Source organism: Eumetopias jubatus, unplaced genomic scaffold (assembly GCF_037043125.1).
Source record: "Eumetopias jubatus isolate StellerSeaLion01/CBP00866 unplaced genomic scaffold, mEumJub1_p1.0 scaffold_8, whole genome shotgun sequence".
Lineage (NCBI taxonomy): Eukaryota > Metazoa > Chordata > Mammalia > Carnivora > Otariidae > Eumetopias > Eumetopias jubatus.
The window spans coordinates 7,620,995-7,642,379 of NW_028274814.1; the positions used below are offsets into that span (position 1 = coordinate 7,620,995).

The following is a 21,385-nucleotide window of genomic DNA, read 5'->3' on the forward strand; positions in this document are numbered from 1 at the left end:
CAAGGGGGCACAGTCTCTGCTCCTGGCAGTTGCTGCTATATGGGAGTGTGAGTCAGCTTTGCCACATGGAGTGTGGAGCCTGATGCAGGGCTTGATCTCATGACTCTGAGATCATGACCTGAGCCGAAATCAAGAGTCGGATGCTTAACTGACTGAGCCACCCAGGCGCCCCTCAACACATAATAATATTGATTGCACCCAGAACAAACCTAATAGTGTGGAAATGAAAATATGTGGCATTTGTTAATGGGAACTGGCCATTCTTAACAGCATAGAAGCTGTTTACAGAAGTTTAAAGAAGTTATTATTCAGTTATTTACAGAGTGTTATTAGAACTTTATTTTTTAAAAAGATTTTATTTATTTATTTGAGAGCGAGAGAGACACGAGCTGTGGGAGGGGGGAGGGGCAGAGGAAGAGGGAGAAGCAGACTCCCTGCTGAGCAGGCAGCCCTATATGGACTCGATCCCAGGGCCCTGGGACCATGACCCAAGCCAAAGGCAGACACTCAACCGATTGAGCCACCAGGCGCCCCTAGAACTTTAAATTATGAATATCATATAGCAGTCTTGTCTGTAAGGACATGAACCTCTTTAGTCAATTCTTCAGCTATGTTATACATATCTTGCATTCTTAAATTTATTATTATTTATTATATTTCTCTATATACACTCTTGGTTACCTGGTTTCATTTTTCTAAATCTTAGAATTTAAACTTCCATGAATCAGAGACTTTATTTATTAAGTTCCTTTAGTTCCTGCTCATAGACCAGGGAGAGGAATTTTTTGATAAAGGTATAGTCGTGGCAAGTTAAGAAGATAAAGGCAATCAAGCAAAAGTCCGATCTCCGAGGTCCTTTCTTTGTTGGCTGTGGCCATGAACGCCAGGAGCACCCCGTACTCGCACATACTCAGATTATTTCTTCTGCTGCAGTTTTTATGGCTTTCTCTCTCACGACTGCTTCTCTTTTCCATGTGTCTGAATCTTCTCTGCACAATGAAGAGTTAGTCAGGTTTTAAGTGGTGCAAGGAGGGAGCTTCTGCTTTCTAGGTCAGCGCCGATTAATGAATGACGGTGTCGTTTCTGGGGAAGCTAAGTAGCACGATAGCGATTTTGCTCGCAATGTTCCCTTGTGAGCCCAGCGAGGTAAGTACAGAGATGACTAAGATTAATTAAATATAAGTTGTGCATAATTCATTTCAGCATAAGAGTATTTTTTTCTCAAACTTTGGATCGATGCCCTGCTTTCTTTCTTTTTTTTTAAGATTTTATTTATTTATTTGACAGAGAGAGACACAGTAAGAGAGGGAACACAAGCAGGGGGAGTGGGAGAGGGAGAAGCAGGCTCCCCACGGAGCAGGGAGCCTGATGCGGGGCTCGATCCCAGGACCCTGGGATCATGACCTGAGCCGAAGGCAGACACTTAACGACTGAGCCACCCAGGCGCCCCCGAGGCCCTGCTTTCCAAATGCAAAATGCTTACTCCCGTCGTGTTTCACACTTCACAGTGTGAAGATGTTCTTCGTTCTTTGGGTCCGTTCTTGCACCATGAAAGTCACTGCATAGTGACGAGATGGACTGTTTGGTAGTTGTGGTCGTTCCCACTGTATAATCATGGCAGAGAGATCTTTGATCTTTTTTTAAAATGCTAAATGCAATTTAAAAGATCGTTTTCTTATCCTAACTTCAAACGTCAGAGATAGGAAGGATGTTTTAAAACTACCCCGACTCCTTCAGACTGACAGCATTCCAGGCATGGGCATGTGGGAGGATGGAGGCTTACTTGGTTCCACATGAGAAACTTTGAGCGATTCGTGTCCATCTCTATCTGTCTCTTTCTCTATACCCACAACGAGGGCATCAGATGTATTACAGGGCCCATCAGGGTTGAACAACTGGAGGATAGATCACAAACAGCCTGAGGCTCCTGAGGTTAGCCCACCAGCCTGTCTCATTATCAGCCTAATGATAAGCTATTATAAGAGTCTGATCATTCCAGGGGGCCCTGATTGTTTTCTTAGACACATACGGAATTATGCTATGCTGAGGCCCACATCCAGGTTTGTTTAAAGGCTTTCATGGAATCATTGGTGATCAGCGTGCAGACACCCCTCATATCGTGCTGTCACTCCTCACCCCCTACTCCTCAGAGTTATTAAATGGCTCGCAGTTTATACACAGAAGTCCTTGCGGGAGCAGCCAACTGCCGATTGCATCAGAAACCAATCTTGATGCATTGGCAAATAAATATGAATAGAATGGAGCAGAGTCACTGCGAATAGTTAGGTGAATGTTTCTTGCTTTGGTACAATCGGTGGGTCAAAACTCCCGTTTTAAAATGAGTTCTGAATTTATTAGTGCAGGAAGTGTTCGCTGGGCACTTACTATGGGCCAGACCTGGGGATGCTGCTAGGGGTACCATAGGGGATGAGTCAGACAAAGCCCCTCTCATCACGGGGATGGTTTCTTCCCTTTCATTTATAAGCACCATTAAGCTGGTATTTTTAGCTAAGAGAAAAAATATTCCCCCAAACTTGTGGACTTAGAATTTTGATCAAGGGCCCATCAGATTAGTGAAGGCTAAAGCAGAGTTTCTTAACCTCCTCCCATAAACATAGCCAAAGGTACTCTACTCTTGTTAACAGGATCACTGCTGTAATGAATTAGTCAATTATGTACGTGTGGGAGAGAACAGCACGAAGGATTGCATTAGTTTCTTAGGGCTTGTATAATTTGAAAAAGCTCTTCAGGTATTTTTAATATCCTTTAACAATTTCTCTTTTTGCTAGTCTATAGATGTTATTGTTCCCATATATGCAAATATTTATGGTTTTTAAAAAAAGATTTATTTATTTATTTGAGAGAGAGAGAGAGAAAACATGTGCATGAGTGGGGGGAGGGGGGAGAGATAAATCTTCAAGCAGGATCCCTGCTGAGCTCAGAGCCTGACGTGGGGCTTGATTCCAGGACCCCGAGATCATGATCTGAGCCGAAATCAAGAATCAGATGCTTCATGGACCGAGCCACCCAGGCTCCCCTGTATCTGGTTTTTTGAGTATTCCACAATTGTAGCTGCAGGATTCTGGATGACTCTGGTGATGGTTCACTGGTGGCAATGAGATTGTATGACCTGGTGCAGAGGAACAGGAGATGCAGAGATGAAGACAGAACCTGGAAAGTGAGATGAGAGCTGGTAACTTGATCTGGGAAGACTTGATTATTAATGATCGAGTCCAGCAGTCGCACACCACCAGAGACAAAGCTGAAGTCTAACTTAGGCTGATGAACTTGTAGAAAGGGAGAGTGCTCCAAGGGACCCACAGAGGGCCTCACCAAACAAAGCAGGCAGGGTTATTGTGGGCTGTGCAGGAAGGGTGGGGGGTTAGGTAAGATTGAAGTGAAAGAGTGATATCATGGTCTCAAAACGGAGCAAGGTTGTGAGTAATATTTTATAAACATTTAGTAATATTTTTACTAACATCAGGTCTGGGCTGAAAGGCAAACTTGGAGTCCTATTTCCTTGGATTAAGGTGGTGTGCTGTGTCTCCAAATCCTTTACCTGAAGGTCTGCACCTCCGCTGGAAATCAAGGCTGCTTCTTTGTGTCAAAGTGACCCACAGGCTCCCATCATCCAGGCAAGCGGCGGTGGGGGTGGGCGGGTGGGGGAGGAGGAGTCCATTCTCACTGATACTCAACTAAGTTTCCAACAGTCTATGATTTTAGAGAACAAGTTTTCTTAGCCCTATGTCCTTGGTGTTAATGAACAAAAGCAGTTTTTGCAGGTTCACATGCGTATGACGAGATGTAAAAGTAAGGTTTTTACTGAGGCCCCAAGAGACAGCAGATGTAAAATTCTCAAGTTGCCAGAGCAGGAAGCAAATCTTAAAGGAAATATCTTAGCTCCTGTTGACTCTTAAAAATCCCTCACTCAAAATAGGATCATAAAAGGGCAGCGGAAGTGGAGTTTAGGAAGGCTCTGTGAGGAAGTTTTCTTCAAAGAAAGCAAGGCTGAGTTCTACCTAACCTCTGGTCCGGGGTTTTCCTCCTGAATCTCCCTGGGGAGGGGCATCAGGGCACCACGAGGGCAACCTGATTTGTGTTCTCTCGGTTCTGAGAGTATGTGACTTTGGCCTGAGATATCCAAAATTGAGAGGCTGAAGGTATTGACTTGTGGCAGCAGGTTCAGATAGAGAGAGAGAGAGAGAGAGAGAACAGGGAAGGAGGAGAGAGAATACTCAAGACGCGTGTGCTCTGAGAGTCAGGTGCGTTTGAGTCTTGATGGGAGCGAAGTATGTACGAATGTTTCTTGAGGACCCTGAAGGGAGCCATTTGTGAGAGAGAGCTGTGAGCTGGTGTGTAAATCCTGGCCAAGAGCAACACCTGGAGAGGTGATCGACAGGTGAATTTGTAGAAAGTAGCCCAAGGGAGGAAGTAGCAACCAGAACAAACTGCATTGACCAGGACAGGAGAGACAGAGTGGGATGTTTCATGTTCAGGTCTCTAAGATTGTCAGAAAGCACCCACGAGGGGCGCCTGGGTGGCTCAGTCGGTGAAGCATCTGCCTTCGGCTCAGGTCATGATGGCAGAGTCCTGGGATCCAGCCCCACTTTGGGCTCCTGGCTCAGCAGGGAGTCTGCTTCTCCCTCTCCCTCTGCCTCTCCCCCTGCTCATGCTCTCTCTCCTTATATCTCTGTCTCAAATAAATCTACAAAATCCTTAAAAAAAACTGTTAAAAAAAAAAAGAAAGCAAGCACCCAAGAGAGCAAGTGTTCGGTTTAGTCATTGGCCAGGCCCAGCGCAAAGTCTCCTTGCAGTAGGACACTTGAGCATGAATTTGGTATCCTCCAACTTCTCTTTGCTCCCTAAGTTATGAATTTGGAGGAGGTTCCTTTCCCCTTTCAGGGAGGACCTGGCCTGCCTGCATGGGATCCTCGCTGGGAGAGTGCAGGGAAGGCCTATCCCTGAATGAAGCTTGAAGTGGTGAGCAAAGTGGATTGGCATTCACATTACAGTTTCTGAATTCAAACCGTATTTTATGGCTTTACTGATCAAAGGATTTTTATTACCTAAAAGCCATCAGAGAAGTTACAGGACCGCCCACATATTCATCTGAATAGGTATGGGAGGGACAGTGGCAGGTGGAGGTTCCCCTTCTGCTGGTCTCCTGCTTGCTCTATGTGCTGGTCTCAGCTGAGCCGAGAGCTGTGCTCACGGAGAGTCGCCAACTTGGCCAGTGCTTTTGTTCTTCAAAGAAATCCATGTCAAGAGGTATACGTCACACAGGGAAATTGGGAATTAGTAGAAGACTTAAATGGGAATGGCAGCTTGAAACTGGAAGACACAGGGGACTTGGTGTCTGGAAGCCAACCGAAATAAAGAGATGTCAAGAAAGCTGGTAGTCACCATTGAAGACTTTGGCGTTGGCCTCTGGGCCTCCATCTTTGTGTGAAAGGCCAGGCAAAGACTGTCACTGAACAGAAAATGGGGGCCCACTGACTGACTACAGAAAACGTGGTGGGGCAGGATGCATGCCTCTCTGGCAATCTGTCCAGCGCCTATTCTCTGGGAAATCCCTGTGCGTGAACAGAGGTGAGCCCCGGCAGCCATGTCGGCGGCCTCCACCCTCCCCACTCCCACCACCTCCCTCACCACAGAGGGTGGGATAGAGCAGGGAGAGGCCAGGCGAGGCCACTTGTATTCTCTCTCCACAGAATTTGGGATTGGGTCAAGGTTGTTGATTTAGTCAGGGCTCGGGGAGCACTAGGGTAGCTTTACTTTGACTCCTGCACTTAGGAACCGGGAAAGCTGTTTTCCAGAGAACAGGAGAGTACAGAGAAGTGGGTTTGAAGATAGAAGAAACTGCAACCAAGTTCCTCTTGTGTCTCAGGCCCTGGCTCCTGGCCTTCCTGGGGACTGACTTCTTTTTGCCCTTAGAATCTCAAAGTTACCTCTCTGTCTTTAGAACTGATTTTTGAACTCTATTATTAGGGCACAGAGGTTACTTTTCAGTGGCTTTGAAGCATTGTGCCATATATTTCGGTAGTTATATTTTTTATTTACTTTGTAATTTACTTAGTTGCTGCATCTTGTAATTCACCTGCCACTTCTAGCCGATGCACTGAGATACTTTGCTGTTCCCAGCATTTCCTCTGATTGGCCCTCCACAGTGGGGGCTCGCTCTCTTTTCTTATAGGCATGTGCTAATGGCGTGAGTTCCACCTGTAAGGAGAAAGCCATGCCCAGAAGCAGGGGGAGAAGCCAGAACTAGTAGAACAGATCTCTAACTTCAAGGGCTTCAGCTCTGTCCTAATTCTGGCCAAATAGGATTCATACTGTTAACTCATTACAGTCCTAAAAGGAATGTCATCGTTCAAAGTGGGCTGTGCACTCTATTTAATGACTTTTGTTTAAGAAACGAAGGCAAGGATGATGTGAAACAATAGTCAGTCTGTTTCTTCTCCTACTTTGCTCAGCTCCTATGCTCTCAGAATGCTGTTTCTCACTGGATTTTTGTTTCTACATTCTGGGCTCATCCATGCTAGGCAAGCTTATGATGTTGGGAAAGTTGATTTTTTAATGCAATGGTTTCTAAGGCTTTGCATTAGATTTCTTTCTTCTCGACTGGGGTCCCAGGTTCTTCCGTTGTTGCTCCCTGGATCTAGAACCCCGGTAGCCTTTCACTGGGGTGACTCCTGCTTAATCCGTGATTCCTCATTTCCTTCAGGATGACTTCCTTGGCCCCTTCCGGACTGTGTTCCCCTAGCACGTCGATTTCCCCATCATCTGTGCAGTAACATTTTGTAGATCCACCTGGGTCCGTGTCATTCTCATTATTAGACCCTGACATCTAGCTGATCCCTGGAAAATAGTTGGTTCTTCCTAGATCTATGCCTGATACACTGGCTTGGTGAATTAAGGCCCACTTCTTTGGTGACTCTGAAAAAGGTCTTCTCTCTGTTCCTACAACATCACTTTTCTTCCTCCTTCAGGACCTTGGCTCTTGCTGTTTGCTAGGAATGCCACTGCCCTCGAGTTTTGCATAGCTGGCATTTTCTGATTTAAGTGGCAACCCGAAGCAGTTCTCTCTCCCTTCCCAAATTCAAGTAGCACTTCCATCCCTCGGCTCACTCTTTTTTCTTCTCTTTATTCCTTTCTGTAAATGTATCCGTTTACTGGTTCATTATCCTTCTTTTACGGATAAATAGCTTCTGGTCTGCCTTGTTCAAGACAATACTTAGTAGAGTGCCTAGTTCATTGAAGGAACTAGAATTTGATGATTAATGTTATTGCACGTTTATTGAGTAAATGAATACAAGAATAATTTTTGATATAAATGATTCAATCCCAAAGAAAGAATGTTAGTGGTGGAATTTCAGGCATGATTGTGAAATAAAAAAAACTTTTGGAGCATTTTCTTTCCAATTTGTTCATAGTAGATAGTGCTAAGTTTTTTTTTTCTTACATATTTAAACATATTTAGATCTCAACACTAAGTTACCTGCTCAGAATACCTGGGACACATGTTTTTAGACTATCACTTAAGAGTCCATTTATTACAAGGGTTCTATAAAAAATGTGCTGGGTAATGAGGTTAATGTCCTTCAGAGTTTTACCTTTTTCTCAGGAAAAAAGAGGATTTGCTCTATTCTTTGTATTGAGTTTCTTGTCCTTTTCAAGTTCATGTTCACCTTAATATTCCTTTCCTTCCTTAGGTTTGATTTTTGTCAATTCACATTTTTTCACTATTTAATTTATGGAGTTGTTAGGGGAAGTGCTTTATTTCGAACAGCCTATTTCAGAACCTCATGGGAATGGCAGAAAGAACAAGCAGAATAGTAAGGCAGCCAGAGAGTTAAGGGAGTGTGGTCCCCAGGTGAGTTATGCTTCACTCCCTTCTAAAGTGCCTAGGATAACACGGGGCTTGCCTACTATTGTCTGAGAGCTCAGATTACTTAACTATAAGTCATTGATGATTATTTCCCCTCTCCTCCCTCAGCTTTCAATTTTCAAAGTCTAAGGCACATCTTGAAATCTTGTCACATTCCTTTCTTATAATTGCCTGCATTAGTTGAGTTTTCCAATTTGTATCTTCTGAACTTCTCTCCGTATACTACCCTTTTTGGTTTTTGTTTATGCTTTATTTATTTTGTCCTTTGGATTCTAAATTCTTCCTGTCAGGGAGTTTTCCTATAAATCTGTTTACAGCGTGGTGCATTCTAAGTATGTCCCATATGGAACACAAGTAAAACGAAAAAAAAAGTTACGCATAATTTTGCCAAGAGTGAAAACATTTTATGCCTTTTTTTTGCACAGGACAATTTCCTTCTGAATCTTATGCAGCATTTAAAAAATATCCAGGAGACCTCCCTAAAGCCAAGCGATGTTAAAGATTAGCTGTTATTCATCAAGTTCATACGGGAATGAAAGAATCGCTCGCATCTGGCAAAGAAACCCGGGTATCCGAGGTTTTGCGCTTTCAGAGAGGTTGCAGGTCCATAAAACAGCCCATTCTGCAGCCACCTGGGAACGGAGCGGGTGGGGCGGAGCTTCCGTTGATTGAGGGGCGAGGGAGAGGAGCTACAGAGTTCTCACCAATCAGAATTCTGCTTTGTTTTCTCTTACCGGCCAATGAGGGAGCTCTGTTGGCGAGGCTGTCTTCAAGTCCGAGCCACCTACCTCCATCGCAGCCTATCAGCAGACGGCTTTTACGAAGCGTCCGCGGAGCTCCCGCCCCGCGGGCGGAGCGGCCCTGCCCCTTCCCGCCCCTCCGGCCGTGGCCCCACCCCGCCGAGGGAGGGGGCCAAGTCGGTTACTCACTGGGCTGGAGGTGGGGGCCGGGCTCCGGCTGGGCTCGTGCGTTCTGCGCCCGCCGAGGCGGTGCCGAGCCCGCTGGCTCCTGATTGTCCTTTGCGGCGGCTGCGGTCGCTGCCTCTTTGCCTCCGGACCCGGGACTGCAGGGGCCGGAGCGATCGCGCCTCCCGCGGGCCACGGCTGCCCAGAGCAGGTAATGGGGCGCCGTGGCTGCAGCCCCTATCGGAGTACCGGTGCGGCGCGGGCGGTGGGGTCTGCTCCCCTTGCTGCTCCCGCAGGCGGCAACCGGGCCGAGCCGGGCCGCGCCACCCGAGCCTTCCGCCCTCCTCAAGGCGCCTCCGCCCGGGAGCCCGCGGCGGCGGCGACACCTTGCGGGGAGGTGGGGGCGGGGCCGGGCGGGGGAGGGGCGGGGTCAGCTGCCGGCGGGACCCCTTGGGGACTCGGAGTGAGGCGGCTGGGCCCAACGGAGGACTCGAGAACGTGCAGGTGGAGGAAAACTGCGGAGTTGAGTCAGAGTCAGGCTCACGAGGGAAAGGGACCCACTGATAAGTAGCGATAAGCTGAGTGGCTTTTTTTTTTTTTTAAGCCAGAAAGGTGTCTTGGGTATTGTTAATTACATATTTTCTGGAGACAGGCGCATTGCAGTGCCATTTACACATTAACACTGTTTACTTGTTATTTTTTAAATTAAGAGCAGTCTTTAACGTGAACTTGTTTGGGGACTTTTCCTTAAGTGACAGGTAGACCCAGCAGTGTGACTCACCTTTGTCTGGGGTGGGGAAGGTGCGATAGGAGTGAGGGGGAGGAATGTTGATGAGGAATGCCTGCGCAGGTTTGAAAGGATTGTGGGGGTGGAACCTTGTTTCTGTCACTCTGTCATGGGTGGGAGTAGAATTGTGATTCTTTTTTCTTCTAATTTTTTTAAACATTAGCATTCAAATGAGAAAAGCTTCTCTAAAAACAATTTCTGGGTTTTAGGTTTTAGGAATGCACCTGCTTGGTACTCATGCGGTAATACTTTGCAGACAAGCCAGTTTATTACAGATTTGCACCTTGAATTGTTATTACCTTTTCTTTGACTTGCTTAATAACCTTTGTTTTCATTCACTATTTGTTCACAAGTGAAATGGTGAAGGTCACCGGGTTTGGGCAGTAATGGCACCGTGAGAACTCTTGGAGCAGTGTTCTCCGCTTCTAGGTGCACTCCAGTTCTCACCAGTACAGGTTTTCCCTGCTATCTGAAAACACAGCGTTCCTATGAAATCTTTTCTAAACCGAAGGGCTGCAAAGCACAAAAAACACTTACTATTAATGTATATGGGAAATTTTTTTAGTGTTACTCCCCAAAAACCTCTTAGGCTTTTCTGATACCTTAGGATACATTTTGCTAATGTCAAATAAGTCAAGATACAGCACAGATGCTCAGACAGAGGTCAAAGCTGCCGGGGGCTTGTTGCTGAGATGCTGAGTGGAGTTCCCAGGGAAGGAGCTTGGTTCTGCCGCTCCAGCTGTTCCCTGGTGTGTGCTGTCTCTATACCAGCTAATGCAAAACAAACACCTCTGTGGCTTTCTTCCAGTTAGTAAAAAGAGATACTGAGGTCTGTCGTAAAAGCAAAGTAGTGTAACACGAGCTTGTGAAAAACAGGGGATACCTGTATTTCCATTTAGGTCTTTTGAGACTCATAGACTGTCAATTTTTTAATCCTTCTTTTGGGAGGTTGGTAGTGCATATCATGCCTATTTCACAAGTACATAAAGTGAAAGCCTTAGAGATGAGGAGAATTCTGCCCCAGGTCACCTGACTCCTACTTTATTTTGTACCTGTAGTGGATTTAATCCAGGATCTACTAAGGTTCCCACCATCAAGTAAGCTTCTGTATACCGATTTGATCACGTGGTACAAGAATGACAGATGGAGATAGTTTTTTCCAAGTAAAGAAATAGTGTCTCTTAGGGTTTTTTTTTTTTCTCCCCTCCTCGAGTTTGCTGAGATAGTTTGAATCACACCAGAAAGGTAACTTTTCATACAGGCAAAACAAAACAAATTCCTAGTGGTGCTATGTGAAAATCTCTATTTTAAATTTTGGGGAGATTTTCCAAATTAGAGAACCCTATCTTATCTATGTTTGCATCTGTAGCTTAGCAGTGGACTTCAGTACTGTTTTCTGAGTTGAAATAATTAATATACATAAAGCAAATAAAAATGAAGCATGATGCATTCTGGTTATGACTTGGGGCTTTTTGGGAAAGGTTAACTATAAATTTAGTAGAAAAGTTGAAAATGTAAAAATCATTTATTTCTCAGAATAGTGCAAACAAAGGAGTTTGGGGGTTAATGGAGAGCAGGCTTAAGATGGCTAGTTGGGAGGAACCTCTCGAATGGTGTCAAGGCTTGGGGAATTCTGGAGAATTGCTAGGTTAAACTAATTAGTCATCATGAATATGGAAATGTCTTATGAATTACTGAATGGAACTCTTCTAATCATGAAGTCCCTTTTCATGTGTCTGTATGCCATTTTGACATAACTTATTCTTGTAAGATATAAGGCATCGCTTATACAAGCCCTATCTCTGATTCAATTTGTTTTTGCATTAATGTCTTAATTTTTACTCTCCTGTCAAAATTTCTAGCTCCCAAGGATTTCCATTAAGAAACCTTTTTCAATTTGTTAGTTTGTACGGGAAATGAGTCCTCTCTTATGAACGCAGCCCTCTTGCAGTGTGGGAAACTGGAAAGAGATTTAGGCTGTTTGTATAGTATTGTATTCTTACCTAGAGTTTGTCCTTTAAAAAAAATATTAATTACGATGTTACACAACTTCCACTAGGTGGTGCACTGAGTGCTACTCAATGGAGAGTTCAATCAGATTTTTTTCCTTATTATAAGCATTTCACTGACAAAGATACAAATGTACTATAACTGTTTCTGTTGTAATTACAGTTCAGACAGAATTGCAATGAATGATTTGTCAGTTTCATTAAGTGAGATTATTTGGAAGGAAACGACAGCTTAAAGTGAAGGACACTTAGCAATTTTAGAAATAACTTCTAAAAAGCTCTCTGATTCTCCGTGATCAGGAACCCACACCAGAGTGTGGATGTTTGGTCCTTGTTTATGTACACTTGAACTTTTTTTTTAAATGGCTGTGTTTCGTTTAAATCTTATATGAACTATTAGCTATTTGACTAGTTTCATGTTTTGCTTTCGTTGATTACGGATTCCTTAAAACAAGTGGTAGAATAAAGTAGGTACATATAACAAGATTACTCAAATCTTGAATATGAGTGAATACTTAAGTTATAAAAAAAATTTTTTTTTCCAGGCACGTAACTGTTTTTTCTTTCTTGAATGCTCACATAATCCATTTAGGAGAACATTATTATTTTCAGCTTACTTATAAAGGAGAGGGGAGCATCCTCCATCTGATGGTAGGAGCTAACAGGCTTGTTTGTTACTGATTAATTGCTGTTATTGTTACAGAAGGGGGATGAGAAGATAGCTGTTGCTTTCGAAAGAAGTACCTGTTTTAGATATAGAAATGGCAATGTTAGTGGAGAATAAGCACTAGTTGGGACGATTGCATTTTGGGAGATGTTTTACAGAAAGCTTTGGGCTTTTAAAAGACAGGATAAGAATTTGAATGGGAAGGTCTGAAGGTGGTTGGTGTGTGTGTGTTTCAGTTCCAGTGAACTCTGTAGGGAGGAGGGCTTTGGTAATCTGTTTCTTGGAACTACCTGTGGTTCTAGGGCGGGGAAATTAATGGTGTTTTGGGAGAGGGAAAATAAATAGGTGCCATTCCTTCCAGGAGGGTAGCTCTTGCCAGTGCCACCAATGTTGGGTGAGCTGGGGCGTGGAAAGGTGGATGGTTGTAAGTAGTCAGGCAGATTAAAAACTGCCTGAGTGTGGGCTTCTCAGAGCTCTTTGCACCTTTGACGACTTGAATCAAGTCAATATGCATTTTTTTTAAAGATTTTATTTATTTATTTGAGAGAGAGAGAGCGCACATGAGAGGGGGGAGGGTCAGAGGGAGAAGCAGACTCCCTGCCAAGCAGGGAGCCCGATGTGGGACTCGATCCAGGGACCCCAGGATCATGACCTGAGCCGAAGGCAGTCGCTTAACCGACTGAGCCACCCAGGCGCCCAAGTCAATATGCATTTTAAGTCAGGTTTCTAGCTATTCCACTGTACAGACTTGGTCAAGTTAACTCTTCAGTCTTCAAATTTATGTTTTTAATTTTTAAAATAAGTAGAATCCTGAACTTTATGAAATTAATTTGAGTATGCAAGTGAATAGCTTAAAGGAGTTATTTGGCATAGAGTAGGTTCTCAAATTATGGTAGGTGCGTGAATCTCTACATACTTCTGATACTCTATCTTCCACTATCTTAAAAAAAGGTGTTAATAGAAATAGACAAATTTAAGTACACGTGGAGGTGTATTCCTCAAACTGAGGACTTGAGTTGGGGTAGGAAAGAAAGCTCCTGGTCTAGATATTGCTTTGAATAGAGAAAAGTCAGGTAGGATGCTGTAAAGGGGTCTAGGTAAGGGGTTGGGGTAATGTGAGCAGTGTTTGCACTACTGTGTATATGTACTAGCATATCTGATTAGCTTGTTAAAAACGTGTTTGGAAGATGGTGCCTCTATATGTTTATTTAAAGCAATTTGAGGGGCGCCTGGGTGGCTCACTCGTTAAGCGTCTGCCTTCAGCTCAGGTCATGATCCCAGGGTCCTGGGATCGAGTCCCACATTGGGCTCGAGTCCCACATTGGGCTCCCTGCTAGTGTGGAGCCTGCTTTTCCCTCTGCCTCTGCTGCCCCCCCCCCCGCTTGTTCTCTCTCTCTCTCGCAAAAATAAATAAAATCTTAAAAAAAAAAATAAAGCAATTTGAGTCTTGAGAAACAAATATTTCTGAAGGTTATAACTTTTTTTTTTTTTTTTTGGCAATTGGAAGTTGTTGAAGGGGTGTTGTGAAAATCTAGAGTTGAGCCAGAGATAAAAAGGTTTAATGGAGCTATGGACCAAGATTTGTCAAGCTCCTGCTGCTGATATTTAAAACATTTTTGTTTTCTTCCTAATATGGCTTCTGATCCAACTTCTGAGGATTCTGTTTGGACCTCTGTGCTCTTTTTCATGTTTGGAGTTTAAAATCCAGTTCCTAGTAAGGCCCTTCAGAGTAGACTTTTTTTTTTAAGATGGTTGAATCAGGGTACAGATTGGACATTTTGTCAGGCTGGGGGAGGAGTTGCTGGGTCTTGAGAAATGAATGAACATAATTTTGATTTATTTAGAGTCATTTTAAATAGGATTGAAAGTTTACGTTGTGAAATTTCCGAAACAGTGATCATTTCCCCTTTAATGTACATACATTGAGTGTGAAAACCAGTCGTTCTCGAACCTTCCGTGCCCCCAGCTCACCAGGAGGGCTTGTTAAAACATAGGTAGCTGGCTCCACTCGTAGAGTTTCTGATTCAGTGGGTCTGTGGTGGGCCCTGAGAACGTGCCTTTCTATTAAGTCGCAGTGGTGATGCTGCTGGCCCAGGGACCATGCTCTGAAAACCAGGGAGAAGATACCAGGGGGAATGTAAGCGCAGTGGTTAAGAGAACAGGCTTTGAAGTTTGAATCCCTGCTTGGTCACCGACTTCAGGCACATTTCTTACCTCTGTTCTCTAAATTAGAAATACAGTATCATGTTGTGGCAAGTATTTAAATGAACTCAAGTGTGTAAAAGCTCATAGAACAGCACCTGCTAGGTGGCGAACATGCAATAAATGTTGGCTTTTAATCCTAAAAAAATCAATTAGGGTATGAAATAAACAGAATCCTGAATCTTAAAGTTGAGGTATGCTCCTTAAGGACAGAAACTTTTAATTTTGAAAAAAGTTTTAAGATTTTATTTGAGAGAGTAAGAGAGTGAGAGCACAAGCAGGGGGAGCAGCAGAGGGAGAGGGAGAAGCAGGCTCCCTGCTGAGCAGGGATTCCGAGTTGGGGCTCGATCCCAGGACCCTGGGATCATGACCTGAGCCGAAGGCAGACGCTTAACAGACTGAGCCAGCCAGGAGCCCCCAGAAACTTTTATATTTATCCTCATTTCCTAGCACAGTGCTGTGGAAAAGGCATAAAAGTACTCAATTTCTATTTAACAAATAAAGGAAACGTTTGTGGATCTAGTGATTTTCCAGAAAAGAGACCTGGAATGTTCACATTGGTGGTGTCTTCTGTTTTTTTCCTCCTGAAAAGCTTTCTTTGGTCAAAAGATGTTGGTTTTCGGATAATCATTGTAGTCCACACTTTATAGAACAGGAATTTTAAAGGTTGTTCCTGGGAGTTCAATTTTAGGAAGTGCCTGGGAGTCATCTTTAGAAAATAGTCTCACCTGTTGTTTGGTGACTTTGTTCAAAGACCCTGAATGCAGTTCTCGGAGATTCTTCCCCCGTTGGCCACCATGCCTGGTTAATTTTCTTTCTGCGGGTCTCCAAGAGCCCGCCTCTTGTCTGGCCCCCCATTCCTGTTACTTCCTGTCACCATTGTCACCCTCTTAACAGTGTTACTTGTTCAGTTTTTTTGTTTCCTTCACTAGAATGCATACTCTGTGAGGGCAAGGCCCAAGCAAAACACCTGGTGGGCAGGGATTTTGCACATGCTGGTTCCATGAAGGACCCTGTGTGGCAGGGACTCCCTCCCCATGTCAGGTGCATAGGCTTGAGTTCATGCTCCCTTTTGGCCCACCCTTATGATGCGGTGGTCCATGTAAGCCTCTCAGTTTATTTCACGCATCTTCCTCCTTCATCTCCCATTCCATTTTTGGTTCTCCGCCACCCCCCATTGGACCCTCTCTTGGGCTTGTACATAACTTCATTAAATTCTGCCAGATTATTATCTGGAATGGCTGTGATGGTTTATGCCACCTGTCGGTCCCCACATTCTTGCCAGCACTTGATATTTTCTGACCTTATAATTTTTTCCAATCTGATGCAACAGATGGAGTGAACTGGGCACAATGTGATATATTACTGTTCTGATTTGCAATTCTCTGATTACTAATGCAGGCAAGTATCCTGTCGTATGCTTATCAGCTGTGTGGGGTCCCCGTTTGTGAATTGCCATTTATTTATTCTTTGCCTCTTGTTCTGTTAGATTTTTGTATCCCCCTTCCTGCTTTTCTGCCCTAATTTACAGGAATTTTTTGTATATCCTGGGTGATAATCTGTTGGATTTTATATGGTGCAAATATCTTCGTAGGTTTTTTTTTTTACCCGTTTATCGGGTTTCTTCTTTGAAATCTTTTATTGTACAGACTCTTTAATTTTGTTATAGTTAGATCCACTTTTTCACCGTCTAGGTTTTGTTTAGGACATATTTCTCCATTCTTAGTTAACAAAGGTATGTTTTTACAACCTGTCTCTTCCTGTTCTAGTTCCACACTGGTTTGGTTTTTGTTTTCATTTTTATTGCTACAACCTGTTTATAGTGATTTATGTAGAAGTATGAGACCCACCTGTATTCTTTTCAGATGTTTAAGCTGGTGGTTTTCATCCCTGGCTTTACATTAGAATTAACAAGGTAGCTTTTAGAAACCTGTGCCCCAGGTTACCTCATATCAATTGAATCATAATCTAGAGGAAGTGGAGACCAAGCAGTTATATTTTTTTAAAACCTCCTCTGGTGATATATAACCATGGTTAAACCAAATGTTAAAAAACAATTCAACTGAATCAATTTTAAAGATCCTACTGGCTTTATTTGACAATTCATGAATTGGGCAGTCACCCATCCAGCAAATAGAAAGGAGGTCTGGGAAGGAACTGTATAGAATGAAAGACTTTTGCATGTAGAAGGGAGTGGGATCAGGAAATTATAGGAGCAGAAAGTGGGCTGGTTGTGGCAAGGTCGCTTTCCTTTAGATGACAGGAGTCTGCAAGGCAGGTTACCTCATTCATGCAGATCAGGTAAGTTCCTAATGAACTAGTTTATGATTCCATTTCTGGGAGAGCTGAAACTAATTGTCTCTGATGATGTGGGGCTTAGCATAAGTGACTCTGTTGGGCTTGTTGTCCTTTTTTTTTTTTTTAAGATTTTATTTGACAGAGTGCATGAGCACACGCACAAGCAGGGGGAGTGGGAGAAGCAGGCTCCCCGCTGAGCAGGGGCTCCATCCCAGGCCCCTGGGATCATGACCTGAGCTGAGGGCAGATGCTTAACCAGCTGAGCCACCCAGGCGCCCCTGTTTTCTTATTTTATTTTATTTTTTTAAAGATTTTATTTATTTATTTGACAGAGACACAGCGAGACAGGGAACACAAGCAGGGGGAGTGGGAGAGGGAGAAGCAGACTTCCCGTTGAGCAGGGAGCCCGATGTGGGACTCGATCCCAGGACCCCGGGATCATGACCTGAGCCGAAGGCAGACGCTTAACGACTGAGCCACCCAGGCTCAGTTTTCTTATTTTTAACACCTGTATCAAAGATAGTTTTTTCGATAGAGTTTAAAATTTTTTTCTCCATTATTGTCTTATGTCTTTTTTTTTAAAGATTTTATTTATTTATTTGAGCGAGAATGAGAGAGAGAGAGAGAGAGAGCACAAGAGGGGGGAGGGTCAGAGGGAGAAGCAGACTCCCTGCTGAGCAGGGAGCCCGATGTGAGACTCGATCCTGGGACTCCAGGATCATGACCCGAGCCGAAGGCAGTCGCTGAACCAACTGAGCCACCCAGGTGCCCATTGTCTTATGTCTTCTTTGCTAGATTAATTCCTAGGTACTTCGGTTTTTGTTTCTGTTGTGAGTGACTTTTTTTTTTTCTTTTCCCCCCTTTTTTTCCTCTATTGGTATGTATGTCTATATTGATATAAATCTGTCAGCTTATCTGTCTATACTTAATATATTTTGGGGGCAATCTTGCTAAATTCTTATGTAGTTTTAATGGCTAGTTTTTCTTTTCCATGTTCTCTGAAGTTTATTCTTTAATGACCAATCGTCTTTTTCCTTCCAATTCTTATTACCTTATCTTTTGTATTTCCTTGCTTTACTGTAGTTGTCTAGAATTGTAGTGATACATTGAGAGTAACAGAGATGGTGGTCCCTAGCTAGATCTTGTAGGGAATTCATCTTTAGTTTCACCTTTAATTGGAAGATTTATTTATTTTTATATTTCATTTTACTTTTTTGGGGGAGGGTTATATGCTGTATTTTTTATTTTAAAGTTTTTTATTTAAGTAATCTTTATACCCAACATTGGGCTTGAACTCACGACCGTAAGATCAAGAGTTGCATGCTCTTCTGACTGAGCCAGCCAGGTGCCCCTGCTCTATTTTTTTTTTTTAGTCCTTTTTTTTCTTAAATTGTTTGACTTCATTTGTTTTAAAAACTTGAGAAATAAGCACAGTATTCTCTTTCTGATTTTGGTAAGGTAACTGTCATGGATGGTATGTAGAGCTCTAAACTCTGAATAGTTATAGTTGTGTATAGTGATGTTTTTATTTTTATTTGATATGTGTATATATGTATATTTTATATTGAGGTTTTTAAATTACATATTTGGATTATTTTTATCAGGCTTTTCCAAAGTAAGTTATGTGTAGCAACTCTACTTAGTTGAAAGCCATCATGTGTTTGGAAAAACAAAGCAGAAATGATTATGTATCTTAAACTGTGAACTTTTCTTTTTTAAGATTTTTATTTATCTGAGGGGGAGGGAGAGAGAGCATGCACCTGCACATATGCACATGAGTGGGAGGAGAGGGAGGGGAGAGGCAGACTCCCCTGCTGAGTGCAAAGCCCAGACTCAGGGCTCGATTCCAGGACCCTGAGATCATGACCTGAGCCGAAGTCAGACACTTAACCAACTGAGCCACCCAGGTGCCCCAAACTGTGAATTTTTAAAAAAAAATTGAAGTATAATAGATACCTAGAAAAGTGCATGTACTACGATATGCAAATGTCCTACATGTGAAGCTCACTGAGTTATCCCAAACCAAACACACTTGTTTAAGCAGCATTCAGATTGAAGAGACAAAACATTAGTAGGACCCCAGAAGTCACCTTGCTGCTCTTTTCTAGGACCTTGACTTGCAACAGTGTGGTGATTCGTGGTCATGGTCTGTCAGTTGGCTCCTGCTGGACTCCTGACTTGGGGTGTTTTGTTCAACAGGGAAATCAGGATAAGGTCGTGTCTGAAAGTTCATTTGAACATTGGAGCCTTGACCTAGGCTCTAATCTTTGGACTGCAGTTTTCAAACATGTGATTTCAGTACTTCACTCTGAGAAATTAAGAATTATTCTTTATGTGGGTGATATCTAACAATATTTGCTGTATTAGAAATTCAAACAAGAAATTTTAGAGTACTAACTCGTTAAAAAGTAAGAATCCCATTACATGTAAACAAAAAAACACTTTATGAAAAATAACTATCAAAATAAGTGAGAAAAGTGGCATTACTTTACATTTTTGTAACTTTTTTTTAAATTGAAATATAGTTAACTTACAATGTTAGTTTCAGGTGTACAACATTGTCATTTGACAGCATTTTTTGGTGTTGTATAAGTTCTTTATATATTTTGGATATGAACTCATCAGATATATCCTTTGCATATATCTTCTCCCATTCGGTAAGTTGTCTTTACATTTCATTGATGGTTTCCTTCACTGTGTGAAAGCTTTTTATTTTGATGTAGTCCCAATAGTTTATTATTGCTTTTGTTTCCCTTGCCTGAGGACTCATATCTAGAAAAGTGTTGCTAAAGCTGATGTTTAAGAGATTACCGCTTATGTTTTCTTCTAGGAGTTTTATGATTTCAGGTCTTACATTTAGGTGTTCTATTTTGAGTTAATTTTTGTGTGTGATGTAAGAAAGTGGTCCAATTTCATTCTTTCACATATAGCTGTTCAGTTTTCCCAGCACCGTTTATTGAAGAGACTGTCTTTTTTTTTTTTTTTTAAAGATTTTGTTTATTTATTTGACAGAGCGAGACATAGCGAGAGAGGGAACACAAGCAGGGGGAGCGGGAGAGGGAGAAGCAGGCTTCCTGCGGAGCAGGGAGCCCGATGCGGGGCTCGATCCCAGGACCCTGGGATCATGACCTGAGCCGAAGGCAGACACGTAACGACTGAGCCACCCAGGTGTCCCTTGAAGAGACTGTCTTTTCCCCGTTGTATATTCCTGCCTCTTTTGTTGTAGATTAATTGGCCATATAAGCATGAGTTTATTTTGGGGCTCTTAATTCTGTTCTGTTGATCTGTGTGTCTGTTTCTGTATCAGTACCATACTGTTTTGATTACTGTAGTTTTGTAGTATAGTTTGAATCTGGGATTGTGATACCTCCAGCTTTGTTCTCCTTTCTCAAGATTGCTTTGGCTGTTTGCAGTCTTTCATGGTTCCATACAAATTTTAGGAATATTTGTCTTCTGGGAAAATTGGAATTGTGATAGGGATTGTATTGAATTTGTAGATTGCTTTGGGTAGTATGGACATTTCAACAATAGTCTTCCAATTCATGAGCATGGAATATCTTTCCATTTGTGTCATGTTCAGTTTCTTTCATCAATGTGTTGTCACTTTCTGAGTACATATCTTTTATGTCCTTGGTTACATTTATTCCTAAATATTTTATTCTTTTTGATTGTAGCTCTTCTTCATGTCTGCTTAGAAGACAGCTGGATTTTTCTGTTTCTGTATTCAGTCTGTTGTGATGTGTTGTTTGGTTGGAATATATGAAGGAAATTTAGTCTTGTACAGACCTGTAGTTGGAAGAGAGGAGTGTTTTAATGATCTTGTTAGGTAATCATGGATATTCTCTTTGATACCACATCAAAACTCTGTGACAGTTTCTTAAAAATTTGCAGACCAGAATCTTAACCCATGTCAAACTTTTCTCATTCTGTTACATTTAATTGTACTGGTTTATCTTGTACTTTGAATCTTCATAATGATTTGGAAAATATTGGTTCATGGAATTCTATAAATCTCCCAAATGTTGGCACCTTTCATGATATCATTGGAAAAGGTCACATTTGTTAAAATCACCCATGATCCCATCAGAAAGATCATTATTGCAAAGCTGTCATGTTCCTGGTGGCAGATGTAATTTTTTGAAAAACCTAATTTTTGCTGGAAAGTTTGAATTTTCTCATGGTCAACACATAGGTTGGGTGTCTTCCTGGAAGCAGTAGGTTCACTTTATTCTTAAAAAAAAAAAAGTCTGCCAAATAAATACTCAACCTTCAATACTCCATTTGCCTTTCAGTTGTTATTTCCTATAAGAATGATACTCCATGGGGAAAAAAGCTGCTCGCTCAGCTTGTGAATCGGATAGATGGCACTCCTCCTTTTCTTTGAGACAGCCATCGCCCTTCACTGTGTGGCATACATCCTTATGTATACTTCTTATTTTGTCACAGAATGTTAAGAAGACATGTATCCAAGAACTGAGATTTCAGTACAATTGTTAATTTTCACCGTTTCATCAAGGACACTCTTATGTGAAGCTGGCATTTCTTTCCATTGAGTTTATAGTGGGGAGGGCTGCCCGGTTGGTGCCATCGACTTTTTTCCTGCCAAGGTGCCAGCAATTTCATCACCCT

The 21,385-nt window shown here is 42.5% G+C and overlaps 1 protein-coding gene and 1 long non-coding RNA gene across 2 annotated transcripts in view; one reads left to right on the forward strand and one right to left on the reverse strand.

The window, feature by feature from the left end:
• Window positions 1-2,823: 2,823 nt before the first annotated feature.
• LOC114222409 (uncharacterized) lies at window positions 2,824-9,158 on the reverse strand. The gene is made up of 2 exons (XR_015768796.1): window positions 8,818-9,158; window positions 2,824-3,171 (listed from the first exon to the last, which is right to left on the reverse strand). It is a non-coding gene; the product is annotated as an uncharacterized LOC114222409 (long non-coding RNA).
• Window positions 8,822-21,385, forward strand: part of MPP7 (MAGUK p55 scaffold protein 7) — a 287,565-nt gene continuing 275,001 nt past the window's right edge. The window contains exon 1 of the mRNA XM_028120937.2: window positions 8,822-9,004. The gene's annotated coding sequence lies outside the window, so the exon portion shown is untranslated. The remainder of the gene's footprint in view (window positions 9,005-21,385) is intronic.